Source organism: Carcharodon carcharias, chromosome 3 (assembly GCF_017639515.1).
Source record: "Carcharodon carcharias isolate sCarCar2 chromosome 3, sCarCar2.pri, whole genome shotgun sequence".
In the NCBI taxonomy this organism is placed as follows: Eukaryota; Metazoa; Chordata; class Chondrichthyes; order Lamniformes; family Lamnidae; genus Carcharodon; species Carcharodon carcharias.
In genome coordinates, this window is record NC_054469.1 from 110267108 (window position 1) to 110280703 (window position 13596).

Below are 13596 nucleotides of genomic sequence, written 5' to 3' on the forward strand. Positions count from 1 at the left end.
ACAAAACAAAAACAGAATTACCTGGAAAAACTCAGCAGGTCTGGCAGCATCGGCGGAGAAGAACAGAGTTGACGTTTCGAGTCCTCATGACCCTTCGACAGAACTAGGTGAATCCCAGGAAGGGGTGAAATATAAGCTGGTTTAAGGTGGTGGGGGGTGGTGGGGGAGTTGGGTGGGGGGAGAGAAGTGGAGGGGGGTGGTCTGGTTGTAGGGACAAACAAGCAGTGATAGAAGCAGATCATCAAAAGATGTCACAGACAACAGAACAAAAGAACAAATAGGTGTTAAAGTTGGTGATATTATCTAAACGAATGTGCTAATTAAGAATGGATGGTAGGGCACTCAAGGTATAGCTCTAGTGGGGGTGGGGGGAGCATAAAAGATTTAAAAATATTTAAAAATAATGGAAATAGGTGGGAAAAAGTAAAATCTCTATAATTTATTGGAAAAAAAACAAAAGGAAGGGGGAAGAAACAGAAAGGGGGTGGGGATGGAGGAGGGAGGTCAAGACTTAAAGTTGTTGAATTCAATATTCAGTCCGGAAGGCTGTAAAGTGCCTAGTCGGAAAATGAGGTGTTGTTCCTCCAGTTTGCGTTGGGCTTCACTGGAACAATGCAGCAAGCCAAGGACAGACATGTGGGCAAGAGAGCAGGGTGGAGTGTTGAAATGGCAAGCGACAGGGAGGTTTGGGTCATTCTTGCGGACAGATCGCAGGTGTTCTGCAAAGCGGTCGCCCAGCTTACATTTGGTCTCTCCAATGTAGAGAAGACCGCATTGGGAGCAACGAATGCAGTAGACTAAGTTGGGGGAAATGCAAGTGAAATGCTGCCAGACCTGCTGAGTTTTTCCAGGTAATTCTGTTTTTGTTTTGGATTTCCAGCATCCGCCGTTTTTTGTTTTTAATGCTATGGGGACCTGGGTTCAAATCCCACCATGGCAGGTGGAATTAAAAGTCTAATGATGATCATGAAACCAATGTCAATTGTCATAAAAACCTCTCTTGTTTGCTAATGTCCTTTAGGGAAGGCAATCTGCTGTCCTTATCTGACTCCAGGCCCACAGCAATGTGGTTGATTCCAATGAATGAGTAAAAAATTAGTGTCTGACAAATAGTAATTTCACATGAGTTCCATGATTTGAAGTTTGCAAATTCAGAACAAGTTTAAGTGTTCAGTTTAGTGTAGCCTGTTAGCTGATAATCTGCATTGCAGAATTAGATGATCTTCTCACAGGGTTTCCGGTGGTTCTCTTTGTGGTCCCTGATCCTTGCCATTTTTATGACAATTCCATGGATGGTGACAGGTCCTTACACACCTGAGATCACTGGAACTACGGTGTCCACACCATCAAATACCTTGAGTGCATTTTTGTAGCAACACTTGAGTGTGCTGGATCCCAGGGGTGGAATCTCAGATCCATTGTATGCGGTAAGTTTGGCATTGGTTAGTTGAATCATCGCTTGCAACTTCTGTGGGTATATACATTTCAGTGTAAGAAGTGGAAGGATGTTTGCACCTGCACTAGTTTTGCATGTAAATTATGCTGACCCTGCATCTGTGGGCATATAATCTTGATGATGGCTTCTGTTGGTATCACTGTGCCAATACATTCTTTGGCATTCGCCGAGCAGAATATCGGCTCACTTTGTGTGTCAATGGTCTGGTCAGCCTAATTATCTGACCTTGTAGCTTGTCTAGACATTTTGTGGATCTTGTCTTGACACTGCTTGGTGTGCAATCTTGCTTAATTAGGATGATGTACCTGTCTGGCTTTGTTTGTGACTTCTCATGATGATCATTTCAATTTCACACCAGACGTTGAACCCCTTATTCTGGCCTTTGCTTTCTGTACTGGTGCTTCCAGTGTCCTCTGGTGCCACATGCCTTGCATACAGCAATAAAAGCTGGGCATTTTCTGGGTGTTTGTATGAGGCTGTAGTGCCACATCTTTTATTAGATTTGTCTGCATTAGCTAGCATGCCAATGGTGGAGAAATTAAGCATAGCCTGTGGAATTTGTCTACCCATTAGTATGGCTTCATACATGCATTTGCTTTGTATTAGTGCTTCCATGATGGAAGGCTTGGGTTGGTCCAAGAGGTCTTGTTTGAAAACTTCCATTGGGGTAGATGCCATCACAAGCTTGATTACTCTGTTGGCTAGCTTGGCTGTCACGATTCATGCCCCTTGTCTCCGCATCTACTTATGAATTGGTCAATGATCTCTGTTGGTGTTGTCTAAAAGACATCCGGCTGACATGCGAGTGGCGAAGCCCGCGTCAGCGTGTAAAATGTTGCGTGCTGACATCGCGCGAGCGTGCCTACATCAGCACGCGGCATCACGATATTTTGGTGGGTGGGCACGCTCAGTTCACCTGCCATCAATTGAAGAATTCATTAAGGCCCTTAACTTGCCAATTATCCAGGATTTTGAGGGGCCTGTGCGAACTTCGGGTCGGCACATGGGCCCAACGGGCAAGCGGGTAGGAGATTATTTAAGAAAACTTTTGCAATGTCGGGATATGTGGACTCAGAGGGGTTGTTCATGTTTTACATGAAGTTATAATTGATGAAAGTGTTTAAAACTTGCCTTTTGTGTGATTGTTAGTAGTTCTCATCGGTGTCCAAGAGGTTTTTGTGTAATTTGAAACCAGTCTGCAGACAGCATTCTTTTTCGGCCTTGCAGCTTTTCAGAGGCCTCCATTTCATTTGGAGTTTTGGGTTCTGAACTCTCCAGTGGAGGCAGCTCCCCTGAGGAGGAAGGATGGTGGTGGGGGTGGGGGTGGGGTGGGGGGTGGGGGCGTTGTAATAAGGAGGAGGCCAGGAGTGGACAATCAGCCTCCAGGGGAGCCATCTTTGGATGTCCAGGTCTAGGAATAAGGGGCACAGGGCCAAGAGGTTGTCCAAGGTGCAAGAGGCCACAGATGACACCACTATCCTGCTACCAGGGTATACAGGCAGCGAAGCAGCTACCTCAATATGACTGAGGTGCAGTGCTGAAGGAGGCTCCGACTCTCAAGGGAGACAGTCAACTATATCTGTCAGATGATTGGCCCTGAGATCTCCCCTAACGGTGTGGGTGGACACCCCATGCCAGCAACTCTGAAGCTCACAGTTGCCCTCAACTTCTATATCTCTGGCTCCTCCCAGGACTCGGTGGGTGATCTTTGTGGTGTCTCCCAATCAGCTGTCCACACTGTTGTCAAGCAGGTTACAGACGCTCTGTTCAGATGGGTATCCACCTTCATCCACTTCCGCTGCGATCAGGCAAGTCAAGTACAGCGAACCAGAGGCTTCGCAGCCATTGCTGGCTTCCCTCATGTCCAGGGTGCAATAGACTGCACACATATGGCCATCAAGGCGCTAGTGGGTGAACCTGGTGCCTTGGTCAACAGGAAGGGCTTCCACTCCATGAACATGCAGATAGTGTGTCATCACAAGATGCAGATTTTGCAAGTCTGTGCAAGGTTCCCAGGCAGCTCCCTTGACGCCTACATCCTCAGACACTCCCAGGTGCTGGGGCTCGTCAGTGCTCCGGCTTGGCTAGATGGTTGGCTGCTGGGTGGCAAGGGCTATTCCCTGCGAAGGTGACTCATGATGCCACTACGCCATCCAAGAACAGAAGCTGAGCAGTGGTACAATAGGAGCCAGGGCACCACAAGGTCTGTGGTGGAGAGAGCCATTGGTCTTCTCAAGATGCGCTTCCATTGCCTTGACCGCTAAGGGGCCGCATTCCAGTACCCCCCAGATCACGTCTCTCTGATCGTGGTAGTCTGCTGCGCCCTGTACAATCTTGCGCTGGAAAGGGGGGATGCAGTTGACGATGAAGACCTTGACGCCCTGGATGAGGCTGCACATGATGAATCCAGCAGTGCCTCAGAGGATGAGGCCGTGACACCCGGGATAATTTAATCCAAAGAACCTTCAGCTAGCTCCACACACATGGATCAGCAGGAACAGCATCGCCTGGAACTTCCACACGTGGCACTTTGGTGCTACATCTTCCACCTTATCAGCTGCAAATAAAGCCTTAGTACAGAAACATCAATGTCCATTCAAGCACTCATGATAATTATGTGAAAAATGAAAAAAGCACCACAATGAAAAGACCCTCAGCCATGGTAACAAAGGTGGACTTTATTGTGCCCAAAATTAAAGCATACATGATTATTTCATAATGACAGAAAAATGGGTCCCTATTCTAAGGCAAACACAAAATCACCAGTGACATACCCAGGGAGTGCCTAAGGTGCCTTATGCTTATGTTTCCGAGTGCTACGTCTACGTGCCGCCCCATTGCTTGGAGTGGCTTGTGAGACAGCACACTGACTCTGCTGTCCTATTGGCCTAGATGACCTTGGCGGGTGTCCTCTGGCCCGTGGAGCCTGTGATGGCCCCTCCTGGGAGGGAGTGGCCAGTTCCTGAACTGACACCTCCCCAGTTGTCGCAGCCTAAATGGAAGAAATATTGATTGGCAAAGGGGCGGAGGAGCCGCTTCCCTCATCCGGAGCGCCCTGAGAGGAGCTGGTAGCGACAACAGGCAGCTGCAAAGCCAATGTGAGATCCATTTTGACCTCCCTGCTGACCGCAGATGCATGGGCACCAAATGCCAGCGCTTGGTGTCCACAATATCTCCCACAATGGGAAAGACCACCTGTGGCCAGTACCTCTGTGAGGGCTTGCAGGTCAGAGCATATCCCAATTATATTTTGATCAATTCGGTTAAAGCCCCTCTGTATGAGAGTCACCAGTCTCTCATTGAAGGAAGCCTGAAGCTCTGCCCTGAGGGCGGAGCCTTCATGTGCGCTCTGCCTAGACCCCTCCGTCGCAGAGAGCAACTGAACCACTCCGTCAATGCAACCCTGCCAGATGCAAACGCACTTCCTGCCACCTGTCCTGCAGCTGCTGCAATGGGGACAACTCCAGAGGCACGTCATATGTGCCGGACTCGGCATGTGCCTCGTCCCCTGCAGCTTTCCGACTGCTGGAGCCATCAGCACTCTCTGCCCCTACCATCTCCTCCAGCGATCGTGATGTGCCCTCTCCATTGTGACCCGGGACACTAGCCGAAGGTTAAGTCCTCACTGAGGTGTGTGTGTCTGTGCTGGTGCCTGGCTGGCTGAAATGATGTGCCACGAGTTGCACATGTTGCCCCTCAGGTATGGAGGGGGGGGCTGCGGTGTGGATGTGTGGGTTGGTCTGATGGTGATGCTGAAATTAACAAGGACAATGCATCAGTTAGCGTTCATTCACTTCAACCTTTCATCTCTTTGCCCCCCCAGCCTCATAAGTCTCTCACCCTTAAAGACCATAAGGAGAAAAACATTGGTGAGGTGGAAATTAGTCAAGACAGGCCCCAAACATTAAACGCACATGAGACAGACTGGTCTGATGGCCTCATGAATGCCACATGGCTTGTTATGAACCGTAGGAGCAGGGCAGGGGTACCTGATGTGGATGCATTGTTGCCTGGGTAGTTGCGGGGCTGAGGAAACATCTCAAACAGTTGTGACATTTTCCGCCAAACACAGGAGATTGAGAGGTCACATTATTGCCCTTCATTCCGTAAGGAGGGGCATAGACCGGGTGGCCAGAAAGCAACATTTCCCCTTGGCGCAGGGATGAGTAACGAAGTGGCATTCATCTAAGTTGAGTGCCATGGGGTTCACAGCTGAGGTGCTGAGGCTCTTTTGGACAAAGTAATGCGGGGCGCACTGGCTGAAAGGGTGCAGGACGTCCCAAGGCCCCTAGAATAGAGTAAGTCTTTGGCTGTGCAGCAGCAATCCAATGGCATGTTAGACCTTGGTGATAGTGGTCACAAATGGGATAAGGTGATTTTGGAAGGTGGTGGAGACACTATTCCTCAAGGGGTCGAGGATCCCTCCTGTGTGACCCAAACGTCAGAATGTCTCAGTCTGTGAATGAGCATTTTTGCAGCATTAACAGGAGCAAGCATCAGTGGTTTGGATGGTGGGCAGACAGAGTAGATGGGACTGTGGACCTCATATACCTGCCCGCTGGACCCCAGCCTCACCGCCCCTGGCCACCCTGGCTTCCTGCCTCCTGCCCAGCTCCATGGCCTGCTCCTCGAAGGGTGTGAGGCGCTGGAGGGGGGCGCACCCACCTCCAGCCCTCAGGCACTTCCAGGCATTGTGGTTACTTTTTGCTTGCAAAACAGAGAAGAGGATTTACTGGGGCAGCTCGCTCATGTACTCTGCACGCACATGCCGCACCCTAACCACAGTGGCCCACCTGAGGCCTCCAGAGGCTCCTGTCCACACTACTAGTGACGAGTCCCCAGAAGATAGTAAGGCCGATCCCAACCCCCTCCCCCAATGGTCCCCTTGGACACATTCGGCATCCATCACTTTGAATAGCACACGGGTCTTAGCGCCCATGGCAAGGAGGAGTAAATAGGCGCAGTGCCGATGCCAGCAGGTGGGACTTGCCCAAAAGACCTTGAGGCACCCCTTGGACCATCTCATTACCATTAATATGACATGTGTTGGAGTTCTGAGTATGTGTCTACCGGCCTCCCCTGCAGCTACCTCCCCCAACTACTCAAATGCCATAGAAACCAACATATGCTGCGGGGAAAGTCCTTCTTCTCCTCCACCACTAAGGCTGATGTAAGCATTGTCAGTACCCATTTTCCCACCCAGCGTGCGACAGATGCCCTATGTAGTAACAACAGCAATACATGGTGGGTGAGGGGGGTGGGGAGGTGGGGTCAAAGGCTAAGGCTGCCTTTTGGGTCAAATGGCCAATACAGACATGGTACTCACCCGCCCGGAGCACAGCAAATCATTGAATCGTTTTCTGCACTGTGTGTCAGTGCGCCGGACGTCATCATGGGAACTTACAGCCTCACCCACCTCCTCCCACAGCTGGCTGGTGACATGGGGAACCTCCTCCTCCCATCCTCAGGATACAGAATCTGACGCCGGTTTCCCACCTCTTGCAGGAGGACAGCAGGGCATGCATCCGAAAATCTGGGGGCACAGTGGCCCCCCCGCTGGCCTCTCCTGCAGCCTGCCCCCCTCCTCCTCCACCTCCTCCTCTGCCCTCCATGCAACATTTCTTGATGTCTGAGTGGCCATGGTGTACTGCTTCAAGCAGGCTACCTGGCCACACTTTATGCAGGCTGCCGGCTCCCCATTGGAACTAGCAGTCTGAGGCTGCCCACCCCTGCGACTATTTTCCTGTTCTCCATGGGAGTCACAAAGCTGCTGGGCACCTTAATTGGCCCGCCCACGGAAAATGGTGGCGTGGCCTGTTTCGCCGGCAGCAATCGGCTGCCTGCCCGCCGCCAGGTCGGTTGGGCCCACCCGACCGACGAACGTAAAATTCTAGCCATGAACTCTAGATGTTACATATGGAAGTTCAGCTTCACTCACTCTTTATTCTTCAGGTGTTGACCATATTTTGCCTATGGCAATTTTGATTTTATCTGGTTCAGAAATATCGAGGTCCAGAAAACGCAGCATGACACATTGTCGGAATAAGGTAAATTCAGATCAGAGATCCATGGCTTTTCAATTGAGTGTTGGAAATTTTGTTGATATCTGAAAGGATGAAAGTATCATAACACTGCCCGGGAGCCAAGTGTAGTCCTCCAAGGCGTGCTTCCTCTGGTCCAAGGCCAACTAGACATTCATTGACTGGAAGCTGTTACTGTTAGTGCCTGGTTGACTGATCTGTGGGTACCTTGATGGCCACATGTGTACAACTGATGAACCCTCGGAGCTGTGGGAATCCATCAATGGTGGAAACCTCTGTGCTGGCCCATTTGTCTCAAAATAGATATAATCCCCTACCCTTTGGAAGAGGGCATCCGAGATCTGCCTGATGGCATGATAGCTGACTATGAGATGCCACTCAGGTCCGCAGCTGACCCTTGGAATGACTCAGATGTGTAAAAATTCTGTGCCATGCTGAACTTAACAGCTGCCGGTAGGGAGCTGCCTAGGGGTCCATGAGGCATCAGGTCTTTTTGAGCCAGAGTGAAAATGCCCAGGACCAATTGCCTGGGTAGGCACAGCCTCCTATAGCTCCAGCTCTCTGCCATTTTCAGGTAGCTGACTAATGGGTAGTACACCCAGTATCTTGGGTAGCACCTTCTTCTCCTTGCAGCCCTCACTCTGTTCTTTCAGCCTCCTCCTTTGAGGAGGATGCATCTGTTGAAGCTTCTCCTTGCTACTCTGTCCAATGTCAGAGTAACCTGCTGCCATCTCAATTCCCTCACCTGCCACCAAGGCTTCCTCTACCAACTTCTGATGCCCAGGTGATGGCAGAAGCCTCACGTACCTCTAAGGAGCCCGAGCACTCACTGTTCACAAATACAAATCCGTCACTGTTAGAGAAGCTGAATATAAATCTCCATTTCTCACAAATGTTGACAAGCCATGATTACTCCAATAGCCATGATGGCTCCCCATTGTGTTCAAGACAGCTGCAACCTGACATGTTCCAGAATCCCTGCTTTCCCCATGCCTCCTGTTTGAAAATTGCAATCTTCTGCTTAAAAACCTGTGAATGACCTCTACAACGAGATTAACAATTTGTTCCTTGAAAGCATGTGGGTTGCTGGCTCCCTCTCTTCCGCCCTCTCTTTGAAAATTGCATCTCATTCTGGAAGCTTGGGGATCCAGTGATGCTATCTGAGAAGATCACTTTTAATGCACATCCGCACCCATACTTACCCTCATGGGTGATTGAAAGTCCAGCCTGTTAACTTTGTTTCTCTCTCAACAGATGTTGCCTGGCCTGCTGTGTATTTCCAACATTATCTGTTTTTATTATGGTCTATGTCATTATCTATGCTCCAAGTAATCCTTCTCATTAACCTCATCAGCATATCCTTCTATTCCTTTGTCCCTCATGAGCTTATCTAGCTTCCCCTTAAATACATCTATGGCATTTGCCTTAACTGCTCTGTTTGGTAACATGTTTCACATTCTTGCTACTCTTTAAGTAAAAGTGTATCTCTTAAATTCAGTATTGGATTTACTGGTGATTGTCTTATATTTATGAATTTTAGTTTTGAACTCTGCCACATTTGCTCTATGTCTATCCCATCAAACCTTAATATTACCTTAAAGACCTCTATCAGGACACGCCTCAGCCTTAACTTTCCCAGAGATAAGAGTTCAGCCACTTCAACATTTCTTGATAAGGATGATAACAGAACTGAGAGGATATGCTTGTGAATCATTTGTACATCTTATCCCATGTCTCTATGGGCTGAATTATACACTGAGCCTGGGCTCCCTGCACCCCAGCAAAAATGTCGGGGGCAAGCCCGAGTCGGCTTCGCTGGGTCGCTCCACTTTAATTTTATGGGCAATAGCCCTAAATTAGTACAAGGTGGGACTTCTGTTTGTCTCCAGAGGGAAGTTCCACCCATAGAGCTGCCAGTCAATTGGAGGTCAGCAACTCTGCACACAGGCAGCGCCAGGAGGAGCGATGGCCACTGCCAGTGCTGCAGTTAGGCTAAAGGGATGGTGTTCAGCAATGAATGCAGACATTCAGGTATGTTCAGGGTCTTGCGACACTGATTAGCTCCAGTGAGGAGGCTTGGGGAGCATATAGGATAGGAAAGGGGAGAGGGTGGACATGAGGAGGCAAAACTGTGGAGAGGGGCCTCTGATAGGCATCGGGGACCTGGCAAGAGTCACCCCACCCTTAACTGGCCTTCAGGTAGCAGGGTTAAAGCTGCTAGGCTGTACACTGAGCACCAGTCTCTGCCACTGCCCGTTGAATCAATGTAGCGGCCAGATGAAGCTCTTAATTGGGCACCCACCCGAAGCCTCAACCATCGCTCATAAAATCACACTGAGGCAGGGGTGGGCAAGCCAGCAGTGCGCACTGTGTTGATAGTACAGTGCCCCAATTGAAGCATGTTTTCCCACTCGCGGGTGACCTGTAAAATTCAGCCTGTACATTTTTAACAATATGGAGACTGGAACTGAAGTGCTTGTGGCCTCAGAAAATTTGCCAAATGAGGTCTATTTGCCCCCAGTATCTCCAGGAACATCATTGTCAAGGAGGAGCCTCATGTATTCTGGTCAGCTCCGTTATTTACCTGGGTGCCCGCTTTTGGTCCTAACTTCAGAAAACCTTCAAATGGGGTAAGATTTTGCTTGGTGTTACAAATTAAATTTTTTGTTTTGTTTTCTTTAATTCTTCAATTCCATTTTGTGAGATGGAGATTTACATAAAGTCAGTCTTGCTATTTAATGTGAGGTGTAGGGAATCCTTTGGCCTAGCAACGCTCATTAAATAAAACTGCTCCTTACTGCTCTCTTTGTTCTTTTGGTGATCATGAATTTATGTCAATCCACCCAACAGTTAATGAAACATTTAGAACAACTTTGAAGATCAGTTGCTTTTACAAACATGAATTTTGAAATTTATGTTGAAGGATCAAAGGTTCCATAAGGCAAGACGGTGAGTTTTTCCCTTTAATAAATTCAACTTTAATCACTGAGATATACTGGTTACATTGTGGTAATCTCTTACGTGAGCAAATAAAATCCTCAAAACATGTTAGTCTACATATCCAGCTGAGTAAGTGAAGTAAAAATCTTTCAAGTGTTAACATTAGTTGGGATTGCTCAAAAGTAGATACTTTAGGTTGTCGCATGTCACTTCTCTGGGAAATATGCATAAAACTGTGTGTGGCTTTCTCCACTTTGGTGAATCCTCTTCAGGTTGGAGGGGAATGAGTGGAGATCATTATCTACGTAGATCCCCAGTTTGCTGTTTTAAATCAATTTTGGTTTTGTCTTGATACTTCATATCTGTGGAAACCTGAAAAATGTTCCCATGAGTTAAAGCCCACAATAATATTGCAGCATTTTTCAAAAAAATAGAACTGGCTTGTTCTCAACAGTTGGGGTGGAACACATGTTCAATTGTAATGGGAAATCAGCCAAGTTCAGAAATCCATTGCAAAGACAATTCCCAAGCTTAGAACAAGATGTGTTCTTCTCAGATTTCATTTTCATAAGGTTAAAACCAATAACACTATCCTGGGAGGAGATCAAATCAGTCATGTTGTCAAACAGGCCAAAGACAATATAACTTCTAGATATGACTGTAAGTAATGGGAAACATTTAAAGAAACAATTCAAAATATTCAACAAACATATATTCCACTGAAATACAAAAGACACAGAAACTGTGGTTTACTCAGGAAGCTAAGAATAGTATTGGATTAAAAAAAGAGCCTTATAATGTTGCAAAGAATAGTAGCAAGTCTGAGGATTGGAAGTGTTTTAGAAAAGGGCCACTAAAAACTTGATAAAAGGAGGAAAGATATAGAATACAAGAGCAAACTAGCCAGGAATATAAGAGGATTTTTAAAAAGAGAGCAGTTGGTCCTTTAGAAGCAGATTCAGGAGAAATTCTCATGGGGAATGAGGAAATGGCAAGAGACAAATATTTTGTTTCTGTCTTCACAGTAGAAGACACAAGTTATATATGTGAGAAATGGATGTTTTTTTAAAAAAATTGGTGAATATTGTGTTGTTCTGTGATGAAGGCTGTGTGTATGATTTAATTAAGCTGGGCAAAGATTAATAGGAGACAGGGTGTCTGGGGGGAGGGCATTAAAACATGAAAAGGATAAAGGTGTTTGGTTTGAGGTACAAGTAAATAGGTTGGATCTAATATTTGCATTTTTAGATAAGTTGAGAGTTAGTTTGAATATCAAAGGGAAGTCAGAGGTTACAGAAACATGTTTGCATCTTACAGGAGTTCCATAGGTAAAAAGAGGTGGGGATATTATATCTTATTAACCTGAAAGCAAAAACAAGATGGAAACATGAAAGATCTTATATTTGAAAGGATTTGAGTTTCAAAGTGATGTGAAAACAATGGAACCTAAGTTGAAAGGGGAAATTAGGTATTTTAGAGTTACTGTGGAGAGCTTAAGGGAGTTGTTGTGGTTTCTGGAGTTGGAGTCAAGCTGTTGAGCTGGAGCTGAGTTGGGAGATGTGGCTCTGGGCTGGGAAAAGTAAGCAGGTTCGAATAAACATCCAGACAAGCCAGAAAAATCTTGGGCTCCAGAAAGCAGTTTTATTCTGAAGTTTGGGTTTCCACAGCAGGGTGGAAGAGAGTTACAGGTAATGTGGTATGCCTTTATTAATGCTACAGCAGTTTGCCTTGGGTAATTTTTTTATAGGTAAACATCCATATGGAAGTGTTGCCTGGAGGGTGTTTACTTGTGGGTCTGACCAAGTAGAGAGCCCTTTTGGGGGAATGTGTTGTAAGACTAGCCTTAGTTGTGCAACTATAATTTTGTGTGCTTAAGTTTTTTTTTATTCTTGTTAATAAAATGTTACTTTCAATTTCTAAAATCTCAAAATTGTTACTGGACTTCTAGCTGCTGAGATCAGTATGGCTCCTTCTCATTTTCAGAATACAAAAAAAATGGCTATGGCCTGTAAGTCAAGTTTCCTTCTGGGAATTGGTGTGCGCAGCAACTAACATTGCCTGTGGTCACAGCACATACCAGAAACAGAGAGAATCCTAGGTGCTAAAAAGAGCAAAGAAAATAAGGTAAGTAATATCAGCAGACAAAAAGTACTAGAAAAACTTAAGGGTCTAAAAGTCAAAAAATCCACATGACCTGATGGCTGACACCCTAGAGTTCAAAAATATATAGCTGCAGAGATAGTGGGCAGAATCACCCCAGATTTGCACTAAGTGCGGTAAGGATGGGAAAATTGATGTTTTACCCGCTAGCCACAATGGCAGCTTCTCACACCGTATCATCCCAAACCCGTCATATTAATTGTGCATTCTTGGGTAACACGCTGTTTCGATGGTGGGCAGGGTCCCATCCGCCTGCCACGCCACCACCTTGCCGGGCACCATATTTAAAGTGCTGCTGCATGCAATCCTCTCAGTGCTCCCTGCCCAGGACTGCTGCACACAAGACAGGATCGCACTGAAAGGCAAAAAGACTGCAGCACCCCTCCCTCCTGGTTTAGTGACGCATCCTTTCAGTGTCTTTTAGATACCATGGAGGCCTGCCATGACGTTCTCTACCCCTACTCTGGCTGCAGGAGAGGCAGCGGCATCACCAATCCAGCATGGGAGGCAGTGGCAGCGGTGATCAGTGCCAATGCCCTGCAAAAGTGGACAGCCACTCAGTGCCCCTACAGGATGAATGGTCTCATCTGTCCCGCCAGAGTAAGTCACTCTTCTCATCGCCCTCAACTCACACATTAACAAACCCATCACACATCCACAGGGATCTCACACCTCAAGGGACAACACCACTAACTCTCACACACACTCTCATATCTCCATCAAGCTCATATCCTCTGGAGCTCACATCCTCATACCGTCCATGGCTCCACTCACCACACAAACATTCCATGCAGTGCCATGTATCCTGCTCACACTCTCTGCATCTGTTTCCATACTGGAGCAGAATGCTCACATCAACAGAGAGAGGTCCCAGACCAGGGGTGGATTGGCCGACATTAGGCCTCTCAGTCACTTTGAGGAGTGTGCCATCGAATTGACTGATGAGGACGTGGATTGTGCCTACGGTGACGGTGAGGTCAGCTGTGAACACCCACATGA